The sequence below is a fragment of the Myodes glareolus genome, chromosome 4, assembly GCF_982192425.1.
Source record: "Myodes glareolus chromosome 4, mMyoGla1.1, whole genome shotgun sequence".
In the NCBI taxonomy this organism is placed as follows: Eukaryota; Metazoa; Chordata; class Mammalia; order Rodentia; family Cricetidae; genus Myodes; species Myodes glareolus.
Window position 1 is genome coordinate 49,785,192 of NC_142029.1, and position 15,762 is coordinate 49,800,953.

General features: G+C 40.7%; 1 pseudogene; it reads left to right on the top strand.

The window, feature by feature from the left end:
* Nucleotides 1-2,634: 2,634 nt before the first annotated feature.
* On the top strand, nucleotides 2,635-13,532 carry LOC125412037 (SH2B adapter protein 1-like; annotated as a pseudogene).
* Nucleotides 13,533-15,762: the final 2,230 nt, after the last annotated feature.

A 15,762-nucleotide genomic window follows, 5' to 3' on the forward strand; every position in this document is an offset into this window, starting at 1 on the left:
ATTAAAACTAAGAAGGCAATTGGGTAATAGATATTGTGAGGCTGGGCTGGTATTTTAAATATGATGCTCAAAAACAGCCTCTATTATATATTCAAAGTCCAGTGTAGAACAAAATGAGAAAGCTATGTGAAGGTGATGAGAAATATTTAAATCAGGTAGAATTCAGAGGCAACACCTTCATCTCATAAATCCCAGAAAGTTAGGATAAGAAATTTAAATTTCCTTGTAAATTTAAAAGGACTTTAATAAAACTTTTCAGCATGTATATGCATATATAATTTGTATATATAAAACTATCCCAGGCAGCCATGAGGTGGTGGCTCACACCTTTAGACCCAGCACTCAGGAGGCAGAGGCAGGCAGATCTCTTTGAGGTCAGTCTGAGTTCTAGGACAGTCAGGCTACATAGAGAAACCTTGTCTCTGTCTTGAAAAATCAAATCAAAACAACAAGAAGAAGAACAAAAAACACTATTCCAGTAATTATGTACAGAATGTAGTTTAGTCAGACAAGAGTGGAGAGAGAGAACATGGCTTACTTCATGCAAGACAAGATGGAAAGAAGGTTAGCATAGTCGATAGAAAGATCCCAAAAATTCTACCAAGGAACTTCTACGACTCATAAATACTTTCAGTAATGTAGCAGGATCCAAAATTAACTCAAAAGAAAAAAATCAGTAGCTCTCCTGTACACAGATGATAAAAGGGCTGGGAAAGAAATCAGAGAAACAACACCCTTCACAACAGTCATAAATAGCATAAACTATCTCAGAGTAACTCAAACCAAACAAGTGAAAGACTTGTATGACAAGAACTTTAAATCTATGGAGAAAGAAATTGAAGAATACATCAGAAAGTGGAAAGATCTCCCATGCTCTTGGGTAGCCAGATTAACATAGTAAAAATGGCAATTTTACCAAAAGCAATCTACAGATTCAATGCAATGCCCATCAAAATCCCAGAAAAATTCTTCACAGACCTTGAAAGAACAGTACTCAACTTCATATGGAAAAGCAAAAAAACCCAGAATAGCCAAAACAATCCTGTACAATAAAAGAACTTCTGGAAGCATCACAATTGCTGACTTCAAACTCTACTACAGAGCTACATCCTGAAAAAAAAGCCTGGTATTGGCATAAGAACAGATAGGAGGACCAATGGAAACAAATAGAAGACCCAGATATTAATCCACATACCTTTGAACACCTGATATTTGACAAAGAAGCAAAAAAAATATCAAATGGAATAAAGAAAGCATATTTAACCAATAATGTTGGCATAACTGGGTATCAACATGCAGAAGAATGAAAACAGATCCATATCTATCACCATGCACACAACTCAGGTACAAATGGATCAAAGACCTCAGCTTAAAGCCAGCCACATGAACCTTATAGAAGAGAAAGTGGGAAGTACACTTGAATGCATTGACACAGGAGACCACTTCCTAAATATAACCCTAGTAGCGCAGACACGTAGAGAAACAATTAATAAATGGGACCTCCGGAAACTGAAATGCTTCTGTAAAACAAAGGACACGGTCAACTAGATAAAACGACAGCCTACAGAATGGGAAAAGATCTTCACTAATCCCACAGCAGACAGAGGTCTGATCTCCAAAATATACAAAGAAATAAAAAAATTGGTTATCAAAAGAAAAAATAACCCAATAAAAAAATGGAGTACAGACCTAAACAGAGTACTTTCAACAGAGGACTCTAAAATGGCTGAAAGACACTTAAGGAAATGTTCAACATCCTTAATCATCAGAGAAATGCAAATCAAAACAACTCCGAGATTCCATTTTCACACCTGTAAGAATGACCAAGATCAAAAATACTGATGACAACTTATGCTGGAGAGGTTGTGGGGAAATGGAAACTCTTCTGTATTGCTGGTGGGAGTGAAAGCTGGTACAGCTCCTTTGCATATCAGTATGGCGATTTCTCAGAAAATTAGGAAACAACCTTCCTCAAGACCCAGAAATACCACTTTGGGGTATATATCACAAGGATGCTCAATCGTGCCACAAGGACATATGCTCAACTATGCTCATAGCAGCATTGTTTGTCCTAGCCAGAACCTGGAAACAACATAAATGTCCCCTGACCAAAGAATGGATAAGCAAAATGTGGTACACAATGGAGTACTATACAGCAGAAAAAAATGACATCTTGAATTTTGCAGGAAAATGGATGGAGCTAGAAAATATCATTTTGAGTGGGGTAACCCAGACACAGAAAGACAATTATCACATGTACTCACTCATAGGTGGTTTTTAAACATAAAGCAAAGAACAGCAGCCTACAAATCACAATCCCAGAGAACATAGACAACAATGAGGATACTAAGGGTGACTTACATAGATATCTACATGGAAAGTAGAAAAAGACAAGATCTCCTGAGTAAATAGGGAGCATGGGGACTTTGGGGTAAGGTTGAAGCAAGAAGGGGAGAGGTAGGGAGGGGAGCAGAGAAAAACGTAGAGCTCAATAAAAATTAATTTAAAAAAAGATAAAAAATAAACACCAAAAAAAGAAAGATGGGCAATTAGAAAACCATTCCAGGCATACCCTGCATGTCTTGTTGCTGAACTAGATGAAGAAATTAAGCATAGATCTATGATTTTGAACAGATGTACCACAAGCCTTCTAGTCTGGTTTTCAAGGTAAGTGTCTCCCTCAAGCTTTCCTCTTCGCCACAATACCTGGATTACAGTGAAGCATGTTTGCTTTCTTTCTTTTCCTTTTTAAGAGCTAAAAATAGATTCTTTTCTTGTACAATATATCCTAATTATACTTTCCCTCTTCTATTCCTCCCAGTTCCCCTCTACCTCTCTTCCATATATACTCTCTTTTATCTCTTATTAAAAAAGAACAGACTTCTAAGACACAACAAACAAACATGACAAAAAATATAATAAGATGAAGCAAAAGCTTTCATGTCAAAGTTAGACATGGTTTTTTGCTAACCCTGTAATGGCTCCCTCAATCAAGATATCTCTTTCCTTGCTCTCATATCTGTGCTTCCTCCATCTCTATTATCCCATTCTCTCAAGTTCTCCTCAACTCTCTGCTTCTCCCCTTACTTCTACAGTGAGAATATGAGCAAGGAATTCAAAACCATGAGGGGTTCACCCACTGAGACAGTTTGCCTGAGCTAATGGGAGCTCACCAACTCCAACTGCACTGGGAGTGAACAAGCATGGGATCAAACTAGTCCCTCTGAATGTGGTTGACAGTTGGGGAAGACTGAGGTGCCACTGACAGTGGTACTGGGATTTGTCTCTACTGCATGAGCTGGCTTTTTGGGATGTATTTGGATGTATACCTTGTTTCACCTAGATATAGTAGGGAGGGCCTTGGACTTGCTACAGGACAGGGTGCCTTGCTCTCTCTTAGGATTGGAGGGGGTAGGGTGGGAGGGTGTATGGAGGGAGTGAGAGGAGGGGAGGGAGTGGGAATTTGAATTGGTATTTTTTAAAGTAATAAATAATAATAATAATAATAATAATAATAATAATAATAATAACAAAATTAGACATGGCAAACCAATAGGAGAAAAGAAGTCGCAAATGCAGTTAAAAGAGTTAGAAACCTACTCGTTCTCTTAGTCAGGGGTTCCATAAAATAGTAAGCTAATAGCTACAATATATAACCAGATGACCTGATATAGACCCAAGTAGGCCCAGTGCTTCTTGTTTTAGTCTCTGTGAGTGCATATGTGCCTTGCTTGGTGGATTTAGAGGGTCTTGTTCTCCTAGTATCCTCCATCTCCACTGACTCTTAAAATCTTCCCACCTCCTCTCCACAGGATTCCCTGAGCTCTGAGGAAAGAGATTTGATAGAGACGTCCAATTTAGACTCTCTCTCTGGCTGTGAGACTTCACATCTGTTTCCATCAGCTGCCAGAGGAAGCCTCCCTGATGATACCTGAATAAGGCATTGATCTATGAGTATAGCAGGGTATCATTAGGAATCATTTTTATTGATTTTTTTTTTAGACCCGCAGTGTTTAGTTTTATCCTAAGTCTCTGGGCTATCAGGTCTCTGGCTTTTGGTTACTTATGCAATGTTGGGTATGGATTCCTTTTCTTAGAGTGGGGTTTAAGTCTATCATCCTATCTATGTGTAATAGTCACTACTATTTCTTTCCCTTTCCTCAGGTTTCCAATGTTGGCTCTTCTGCATGTTCAAGCCACAATCACTAAAGTCTCAATCATATTTGAGTCTTGCTGTTGAAATACTTACTACCTTTTAACACTTGTTGCATCGTATCAGTGAGTATTGTGTCATTGACTGTATAATTCCTGATCCTTTGATAAACAACATTTCTTTTAAACTACAGAAGCATGCACATCATCTAGTCATAAATAGGAAATAAAACTTTATTAATAATAAATGTAGTTAAATATAAATTCTATCCTCTAATTTTCCCTTTAATATCTCTTTCTTTGTCCTGAATTTTGTCCTTTAGGCTTCCTTTCTGCTATTACCTCTCAGAATTGCCTTTTCTGAGCATTCAGACTAATAGGCCCTATTTCGTTGAAATAACTAACTGATGGTTCTTTAGTTCTGTCTAGACAGAAATCAAATATAGTCAAGGAACAGCCTTTTAATGTCATGGTCTTGTGTTCCAGGGGCTCGCAGGTAGGACTTCAGTCCAGAAAATTTTAACTCTAAACCCTGGGACTAGAGGTATGTGGCTCCAAGCTCATAAGAGTCAAACTGGAGCTTTTTTGACCAGGGTTTAAAGCCTGCCCATTGGCCAGAGTCTCAAATACTAAACAGTTTATAACAGCACTCTCAGCTTTTTAACCTTTGGTAGCTCTCTGAAACTCATCTAGTGGTCCAGACTTGCTCTTTTTGTAGTAGTACTCTGAGGTCTTTCCATTTTTTACAACTCTCGTTTCTGCTTCTCTACTTTTTCTCAGGTTCTCAATATTTCTTATAGCCTTCCCAGTTGTCGCAAAATTCTGCCTTTAGCTACTCTCAGAGATTCTTCAGCTCCTTAGTATTATGTTTAAAAGGTTTTTTTTTTTTTAATTTCAGTCTTTATCTTTCAACTGCATAAATCTTGAAGCCATAGTGAATATTCTCACTATCCAGTCCCCAGGTCTAAAATAAGTTTCATGCTACTGTAAAAATACATCTCACATTCAGAAAAAGACAATCTTATTCATTGTTGGTGAGAGCGTAAACTGGTGCAGCCGCTATAGAAATCACTATGGTGATTTCTCAAAAGATAAGAAACAGATTTACTGCATGATCAAACCAGCTATACCACCCTTGGCCACATATCCAAAGCTCTCTATTTTCATACAGAGATATGTGCTCATCTGTCCTTACAGCTACACTATCCACAATACAAAGGAAATGGAAACAACCTAAATGTCCATCAACTGATGAATGCATGATGCAAATGTGATGTATTTACATAATTGGATATTATTCAGCTGTAAAGAAAAATCAAATTATGAAATTTGCAGGTAAATGGATGGTGCCGGAACCAATCATCCCCAGGGGAGGTAAATCAAACTCAAAAGGCAAACATTCCATGTTTCTCTTATGTGTGGTATTAGTTTTTGTGCTTTAGCTATGTGCGCTTTATTTATACTACCAACGGAGGTTAGCCTGCTGGTGAGGAGACAGGAGGAAGGAAGGGATCTTCCTATGGAGGGGATATAAAATAAAATACTATACAAGAATGAATGAGAAACTAGAGTAGGGAAATGAAATGGGGAGGGGAATTGAAAGGCAGGCAGGAGGAGGGAAAATGAGAGAGATATCCAACACTAAAGGCCCTTTGAAAAGACATGAAAATCTACTACTGCAGAAGTTTCCTAAACCATATGCACACATGGAATGAAGTTAAATTGAGTCACTATATAATTGGGGCAACAAATCCCAATTAGGTATAATATTCTACCAAATAAAATCAACAGTTGCAGAAATTGGCTATATCTGTACTAGTCATTGGCCAAAGTGCTCCCATTGTCCCAACAACCCTATATGTAGGCTATTGTAAATGCTACTGGTTACCCTCCACAATTTGATGGTTTCCTGTTGTGTTTATGGCATGGAACACTGAAAAAAAGATCTAACTGGTATTCAACTGGAGACTAAACCCCTACTAACTAGTATTTGTAGTGCTTGAAGTGAAAGATCCCAACCCTAATCTCCAACTTAAGATGTTTTCATGATTAACTAGGCCAGGGCAAAACAGGAGCAGAAGCAGGAAGAACACCCAGTCCCTTGTGTAATCTATCGAAACCTGAGGGGGCAGAAATTAGCTTAATCTAGACTTGTGCTTTTGTCCTGATGTTGAACCCATATGTTGATTTGAATGACCAATGATGCTGCTGTTGCTATGCTTCCCCATTATGTAACCCTGAGACCCTATAAATGCTGGCTGAGAAAATGCTCGGGGTGCTCAGTCTCTATAGAGGTCTGAGTCACCCATTGGTGCCTTCATCAATAAAGAAACCTCTTGCTGATTGCATCCATTGGCATGAGTTACTGAGTCTGGGGGATCATATCACATGAAATCTAGGAATTAGGGTCTTTCAGAAGGTGATATATTTGTTACCAGAGGAGAAAACATAGTCATCTGTCTCACCAAGCTATAAATCCTACAAGCTATATAATATATGTCCACCAGTGCATTAATGGCATTAACGTTTGAGGAGTTACCAATCATGATTATATTTAAGTCTACTTCATGAGACAAAAAACATACTGATACTGTTATTTAAGTCAAGAACCTGAAACTAGATAGATTCCTAAATTCCTTGTCATATTGGTCATGGGCTACAGAGAACAGATAACACTACTATTCTGCTAAATTAACATAGCAATAAAATGACTTCAAGTGGCACATTCTTATAGTCATCAACTAGGACAACACCCAACTTAACTCTAAACAGAGAAAATTCATCATGAAGTAGATGATTATTAACACAGGGACCTACAAATGCCAAGAGGCAGTGACTTGGGAGTGTTTAGTCTTGAGTGGGTTGCTGAGACACGGCAATAGGGCAAGCACAATCAAGAGCATGCAAACGCACAATGAATAAGCAAAATTGGCCAAAACAATCTGTCAGCACCAAAAGCACAGTAACTAATGATGTGCACTCCTTGCCATTCACAACATGCCAATAGCAACTGCCAGTTTCAAAAGGACCAACCAAAAACATTCCAGCGGCAGCCTCATTTCCATAACCCCAAACAACCCCCACCCCGACCCTTTTATAATAAAGAGCTTTTTACATTGGAATTTTTCAGTCTGTGTTGTTGCCTCTGCATCTTCTCACACCCCTTCCCACCCCGGGAAACCAGGATCACACAACAAGCAGCAAAAACAAGCCCGCAATAACTGGCACCCAGCATGAATGGACCTTTTCTTTTTGCTTGTTTTTTGGATCCTCCTTACCTTCTTTTGGGCATTTTTCTTTCTTGTTTGCTGCCCCCGCTGCTGTCCGCATTCTAATTCTCAACCGGCTTCCTAAGTTTTCCCCATTCAGCTGAGTTAAACCCTATTTTCATTTTTTAAGCCCTTGGTGAGTTTGAGTTTTCCTTCCTATTCCTACATTTTCTTTTCTTTTCCTTCTTTGTCTTCCTGGTTAAGAACTCTCCATCATGATTCTGTTCGTCCTGGTACCTCCACATTAGGGCTGCCCACCCAGGAGGTAGAACCAATAAAGGCCCCTCTGACCAGTCTTTTTTGCCCGGACACACGGTGTGAGCATAGGGCCATGGCCTAATGAACCACAGAAGTCCCTCACTATAAGCTTTCTCTTTCCCTTTCATTCTCCTCGAACCCGACTCTCTTGCCGCCTGAGAGCAACTGATGACTTTTACACTGGACCACTCTCCACAATTGTCTGAATGCTGTCTTGCATTACGGGGAGTCCTTACAGCTCCTCTGTGAACTGTTGGACTTCCTTTCCTAGTCTCTCTTCTCAATAATCCGGTTATATGACCACCTATTAAAGCGGTGGCTGGTCTCTCAATTCATGGAAAGTTTTGACTATTCAACTGTGGTTGAATCCCCTTTCATTTCTGGGATTGGAATGTTCTCCTCAGATGGCAGCTACTTCCACTAGCTTGACCCTGGTGCTGAGCTGCTGACCTGGATCTTGCTGACCATTTTTGCCTCTACCTGACCTCTCACCCACAATATGCAAAATCCGGAGCAGAAAAGGCCTTTTCTGGAAGTTTTGTTGAGCTATTTCTGCATCACTTCAAAGTGGGGGTGGCTGGGTCCTCAGGCTCACTCTCCCCACCCCCATCTGTCCTGACCCCATTGAACCCTGGGATGGAGATTGCACCACTACATGACATGTCCCTTGAATGCAGCCCCTCGCTGTGTTGGGCCCAACTCTAGCTTCTGAAGACCTGGCTGCCCCCCTTCCTTCCTCAGTCTTTTCCTCATCTACAACATCCTCAAAGCCGAAGCTCAAGAAACACTTTTCCCTTTGTTCAGTGAGTTGCTGGGTCAGAGATTATGAGGCATCCTGCAGTGGTGAGGGGCCACTGACACTCCTCCTCAGCTGGGCCTCTGGTGACCACATCAGGCCCTCCAGTTCTTGACGGAAACAACTCCAACTCACCTGGTGGTTCTGGGACAGTTGGTAGAGGATTGACTAGTGATGATACATCCCCTGGGAATAGATGGACTCATCACTTTGAGAGGCTTAGACTGAGTTATAGAGCGGCAACCTTGAAGGATAGAGCAGGAATGGTACAGAGAGAAGAGCTGCTCAGTTTTATGGGGGCTGAAGAAGCTGCCCCTGACCCAGCAGGAGTGGATCGTGGAGGCGGGGTGGTTGGGCAGACCTCAGTGGAAGGAGGGGCAGCCTCAGTGGCAGAAGTGTCACTTACTGCTCCATGAAATGAAGGAGAAGGAGGAGGAGAAAGTCACTTGGAGTTCTTCGTATCACCCGAGGATACCTGGCCCTCACTCAGCATTCCCTGTTCTACTATCCCTGATGTCTGCATAGCCATGGCCCTAGAGAAGCCTGACAGAGAGAACACGTTTGTAGTTAAGGTAGAATACCCTTCAGAGTACATTCTGGAGACAACTGATGTACTTCATGTGCAGGCCTGGGTGTCTGACATCCAGGGGTACTTAAGCCCAGGACCCTACCCTGCTATCATCCTCAGCCCCATGACCCTTCCCCTGGCCCTTGGAACCTCCTTCCTCACAAAGGATAACACAGACAGCCTGAAGTTGCCCTGTCTGAATCATTCAGAGAGTCTGCCCAGCCATGATCTGCTGCTGAAACCAAGCAAGAGTAATGATCACCTGTCACAAGGGCTTATGGGGGCCTTTTGGTCCAGCCATCAGCATCTGTCTCCTCTAGTTCTGCCTCCATTGCTGCCTCAATGGTACTACATCCTCTGGAATTGCCCTCTTGTATTCCCATTGAACAGGTTCACAGCAGGCACAATTTGTTTCCTCTCAACCCCTGACCTTCCCCTGGATCCTCCAGGAGCAGTCACAGGGTCATTCTTGCTTCATGGGGAGTCAGAGGGCACTGAGGGAAATCAGCCCCTCTCAGGACATCCTTGGTTCCTTGGCCTGCTCTCTCAACTCAAGACTTCCCAGTTAGTGCTAGAATTAGGCATTGGCTGCCATGGTGTCTTCCTGGTATGTCTGTGTGAGACAAGACTTGGTAAATATGTCCTCACTTTCAACTTCCAGGGCAAGGCCAAGCACCAGTGTTTGTCACTGAATGAGTAGGGTCAGTGCCGTGTTCACTATCTGTGGTTCCAGTCCATCTTCGATATGCTTGAGCACTTCCAGAGGCATTCCAACCCTCTGGAGTCTGGGGGCTCCAGCGATGTTGTCCTTGTCAGTTATGTACCCTTCCCATGGCAGCAGGACTGGGTCAGGCTGGGAGCTACATAGGGGTGATGTGGAATTCCCCTCTGTATGCTGTGAATACCATTGGTGAATAAAGAAACTGTTCTGGCCTGTTGATAGGGCAGAACTTCAATAGGCAGGAAAAACTAAATTGAATGCTGGGAGAAAGGAGGCAGAATCAGAGAGAAGCCATGTAGCCCTGATAGACATAGACACCAGAACTTTTCCCAGTAATCCATAGCCTCGTGGCAATGCACAGATTAATAGAAATGGGTTAAATTAATATGTAAGAGTTATCCAATAAGAAGCTAGAGCTAATGGGCGAAGCAGTGATTTACTTAGTACAGTTTCTGTGTGATTATTTCAGGGCTGAGCAGCCGGGAATGAAACAAGTGGCTTCCTAACAACACAGGGGTGACTGATACTACCCGGGTTCTCTTTATTTTGAGCAAGTACTCAGACAATGGGCCATGCAGCTTCAAACCCATTATAATTATTACTCCATGTTGAAGGCAGTCTTTGAACCCTCAGTTTTCCTCTAATGGTGCTCTGCTTATGATGATGCAGCAGAGACCCACACCTGTACAAATTTGCAATTTGGACTTAACATTACTCTCATCATTCTTACTGGCTGCAGGCAATACACTGATCCTGTCTCACTATCCACAACAGGAGTGCATGCCTATTTCCAACAAGTTTCTGACTTAACCTTCAAGGTTCTCAAACTTTGTACACCCCAGGATAGTATAGGCTATTTCTGCAGGCTATGGAATCATTTTATGAATTTTTGACCTGTGTTGCCAATACTGTTAAAAAGTCTGTACCATCTGGCCCTACCAAGGATATCCTTATTAAGCAATTAACCCTGAAAGGGGCTCAACACTGTCACTTGTAATGCTATTGCACGTGTTAAAAATGAGGATATTCATAAGTGGGTCTTGGCTGCCCATGATATTGACACACAACAGGCCCATTTCTGCCATTATGGCTTTAATAAATGCCTTGGTCAATGCCAAACTTGACAAGCATGATAATTCTGCCTCGCCAGATCATACTTGCTGGGGATGTGGACAGTCTGGCCACTTATGTAGGGACTATTTCAGGGATTGTCCAAAAATCTAATGTCCTAAGTGTCAAAAGGGCTATCATTGGACACAAGACTGTAAAAGCTTCCAAAGGGTTCTGATACAAATGATAGGCTGGACAATGGCTTCACATTCCTGGTGAATGAAGGTATATGGTATGCCTTGGTTTGCAATGGGTAAGATGAACTGGTTCCCATACACTAACCAGATCTCTGAAGAGATCAGAAGCATAGTATGTCATTTAAAAAGACAGATTGACCCAATATTCTTGTTATTTCTGCTGTGGCTTCCTGAATAGCAGTAGAACCAACCTTAGCAGAGACTTTGGTGTTTTTGTGAGCTGGCTTGAGAATGTTGTGGATTACCTTTAGGTCCCCTTTCAGAGCCAAGGTGGCAGCAGGGAGTTTCTGTTGCTCACGCTCTATGTGCTCAGCCAAATTCCTGGGACAGTCTATGAAAATAAGCCGTTTGCTGCCCTTCAGGTGAGTTAGCAGCTTCTAGTGATACTTGGTGTACTCCCTGGCCCAGGAGTTACAGTTACAGATATAGACTATAGAGACATTATCATAAACAAAGTCAAGAAAAACAACAAACCACTTAGAGAGGAAGTCTGTCTTAAAGTGATTGCTAGGTCCAGTATGGGCATGCTGGATAATCATTTCCTTCAGGACAGATGACTTTGTGTCCTTCCCCTTCTAAAATTAAAGATAAAAAAATTATGCCACACCATCAAAAACTGCCACCCCCAGGCTACTATAGCCTTTACAGATGACAATAAAACTAATTTTGTGTTAAAAATAATGGGAGTTAATCATAAGGAAAGGGCCTATACCCAACTATCTTTTGCAAAATCAAAGGATTCAGTTTTCAAGACCATGCAAACTATTTAAGACTTATTGCAGTCCAGAGTACACCACTGGCACATATTCCACATCAGGTCTCATACATGGCTGCCAGGAATGCTAGCAACAAGTAACCACAGAGTAGACCACCTGTGAGAGTGCCCTTGCCTTTGCTGGAACAGGCTAGGCTCCTCCATCAGCAGTTTTTATTTGTCCTCCCAAAATTTGCACAAATGTTTCCCATCTGTGTCAAGCCCTCTTCTTTCTCTTACTAATCAAAGTTATTACAACAGATTTGAACTGCACAACAAGCTTCTGCGTGCTAGGTGCCTGCTGTAATCCTACAGACACTTCTTGTGAAGTTCTGGTCCATATTCCTGCATTCTGATGGGTGCCTGTTTCCAGTGTTACCTATTATCACAAGGGAGAGCCTATGAGTTCTACTAGAATAAAGACAGACTTTGGAACAGTTGCAACAATCACTGCAGCAATTGCTTGCAGTAGCTGGAGGAGTAGCCTCTATAGCCTCTCTTATTCAAAAAGGAGCCATGGCCAATGCTTTAAACACAGTCATAGAACAATCAACTGTATCTCTCAGCACACAACCGTTAATTAATGTTCACTTTCATACAATAACAAATTGATTTATTAGATGAAGAAATAGAAACCTTACACTATTTGGTAAGGACCAATTGTGATCCTCGATTTCGCTCCCTTTACTTAACTCCATACCAGTTTCTAACATGTTCTTGGCCAGACAGCAACTAAGAGATAACGTATTGGGACCATGGAATCAAAAGTTTGTTCATTTAATACAATTTAACTCAACAGAGGTCCATCTATAGGACCTATCTACTATATTCTTTGGCCAAGTATGGGATAACATACAATCTCTACTAGACTCCTCTAAACTTGTTGCATGCTGCCTTATGAAAGGGAAGGTGGTGTCTTTAATATTTCTGCTTAAGGGTCTCCTACAGCTACGATCTTGACAACAGTAGGTAAACAAGGCAGCACTCCAGGTGTTAATGGCTATGAAGTACGTTGGACCAAAATCTCCAAGGGAGGTAGTCTATGCTTGGTTAGTGCAAATACAGGAGCGCATTTAAAGTCCTGATTCTTCTAAAAGTCTCCCCTTGTTTCTGAGTTCTTGTGACCTCCCAGGGACCCAACCTTCCAAGGACTGGTAGACAAAGACAGCTAAGAGCCTGTGCAGCAGGCCAACCTAAGACAGGGACAGCTAAAAATGTTGGGGGCAGTTCCCTCGAGGTGGAATTATAAAAATCCATAGTTCCCACTAGATTGCCCAATAAAAATAAAACAAAAGGGTAAGACGAGGCAGAGAAATGGTGCAAACACAAACAGTACATGCAAACTCACAATGAGTAAGCAAAATTGGCCTAAACAACCAGTCAGCGAACCAAAAGCACAGTAACTAATCACACACACTCCTAGCCAATCACTGCATGCCAGCAGTGATCACCAGTTTCAAAAGGATCAACCGAAATGTTCCAGCAGCAGCTTAATTTCCCTAGCCCCATAAAAATCTCTGACCCTTTTATAATAAAGAACTTTTTCATTGGAATCTTTCGGAGACTGTGTGGCTGCCTTTGTGTCTTCTCACACCCTGCCCCCTGGGAAATGGGAATCGCACAACAGGCAGCAGAAACAAGCCTGCAACATACCTGTCCCCAAAGGCTCTGGGATCTACGCCGAAGAAGGACCAGAAAGGATTATAAAAACCAGAGGTGATGGGCAATGTTTAAGGAAACGGTACTTTCCAGACACAACAGTGCAAAACCACATAAGAACTCATCGAGATTGTGACAGCATGCATGAGGTGTCACAAGCTTTAGACAAAATCCCAGCATGAAGGAAGGAAAGGGGGAACAAAGTCCTAGTCAAGAAGGTATTCAGGAATGATAGCTGCTAGGAGAGGGAATATCAGTTTTATTTAATGAAATGGCACTGGCTTATGAGCCATGCTCCAGGGCAGGAGCCATGCTTAAGAGAAATTGGTCAATATAAATCAGATTCCATGTTTTGTAGTGGCTTTTTTCTTTTTCTACATAAGAGGAAAAAAATCATAAAATCAGATTTTTGGGGGATCTAGGAGGTGTTGGGTGAAAGGAAAGAATATGAAGAAATACACTGCATTTAATAATAAATTAAAAACTGAAAATGTAAAATGAAAAAGAAATGCCTGAAGTCCAGATAACTCTATCATTTAAAATCCTAAATCAATAGGTTTATAAAAAGAAGAATCCTTTTCTTAGTTTTTTAAAAATGAAGTGTTTTCATCTGACACCTCCTAATTCCCTCTTTTCTATGAGTGTGGGCATGTTTTCACAGTATTACCTTCAAAGACATCATCTTTATATGCAAGTCAACCAGCTCTGTTCTGATCACCATTTATGCTGGATTTGACTGATTGTGCAAATGAAGTCTATATTCTTGGACAACCCTAAGAAACAAATTCAGAGCATGTGAAAACCTCTCTTTGTAGAAATTAATTAGTTGTAGAAATTGCTTTAGTGTGTCATTTGAAGTTTGTTTGCATTCAAGTCATTGTTTGTGAAACAGGAAAACAATGTGATTATCTGAAGAAAAAGTATAAACGAGAGATCCCTAAGCTTCAAATCATGTAAATTACAATATTCAAGACAGTTTATAACTTCTTTTCCCACTGTGGGTCTACACTATGTGGTTTATTGCATGCTTCTAAAAGTAAAGTTCTCAACAATTACAATATGGTGTTTCCATTAAAAAAAACTAACTTAAGCTGTTGGGCTGTGTGTGTGTGTGTGTGTGTGTGTGTGTGTGTGTGTGTGTGTGAATGCCAAAATCAAAACAAATCATACTTAGTATGTTAGAGGTGTTGATAGACACAAATCTTTCATAATTTTGTCAAATTGCAGCTTCTGCTCTGCTTCAGTCAGATTTAAAAATGCTTCTTCTGAAATACACTGGCTTTCAATACCTGCATAATAATAGCATCCTCATCCACCAAACGTCTTGTTTTTATTTCTAACAGATACTTGGTTACATTCAAGCAGTAAAGACATTATCATGCATAGGACACAGAAAAAAAGGCATTCTGTGTTTCTGAATCTTCCTTGAAGACATTGGGTTGCCATCTCTAGCAGAGCTTATAAACAGCCTTGGAGAACATCAAAGGCGATTTCATTACAACCTGCTGAGCTCTGATTACACACCTCAAAAGTCAATTGTTACCCCAGTGCAAACTCTTCTGAAAGTTAAATCAAACGCAACTAAAAATACCCAAATGTTTTCCTTAAGACCCAGACAGTGCACATGAGGATGTATTTCTAAAAAAAAAAAAAAAAAAAAAAAAAAAAAAAAAAAAAAAAAACTCATCTTTGTCTGATTCACTTTATAAGCATCCGATTATGTTTTGGCAACGTTTATCTCCTCTCAGCTGCTCTTCATGTGTATATCAAACCACATATGCTCCCCCTTTTGCTATAAGAAGAACTAAAAATATAAAAAAACACAATCTTTTTATTAAAACACATTGCATTACAAACTTCAGTGTTGATAAATTGTTTTTCAGTATAAGATAGCTAGATTAAATCATTTACAGAAGTTATTTAGCATGGTGTATAAATGTAAAGTGTGCAGGTGTACGCACCCACCCTTCTTCCACCACACACAGAGAAGAAGAAGCACATAATGGTACAGACATATTCCTAGTACTTTGAAAGCCCACAAATTTGAGATCATGTTTGACTTATAGCAAGAACCTAACCAACAGGAACAATCACAAAACAGTTATAAACATAAGACACTGAAATTCAAATGATTTGCTAAGAAGCCGGTGTTAACCAGAACTTCTTAAACAGAACTTCAAAGCACCTGTTTTGGTTGATGCCTAAATTCTTACCTCTGTGGAAACACACCTGTAAGAAAAAGAAATTTTCCTCTGGGAATCCACAAAATCCTGTCGCA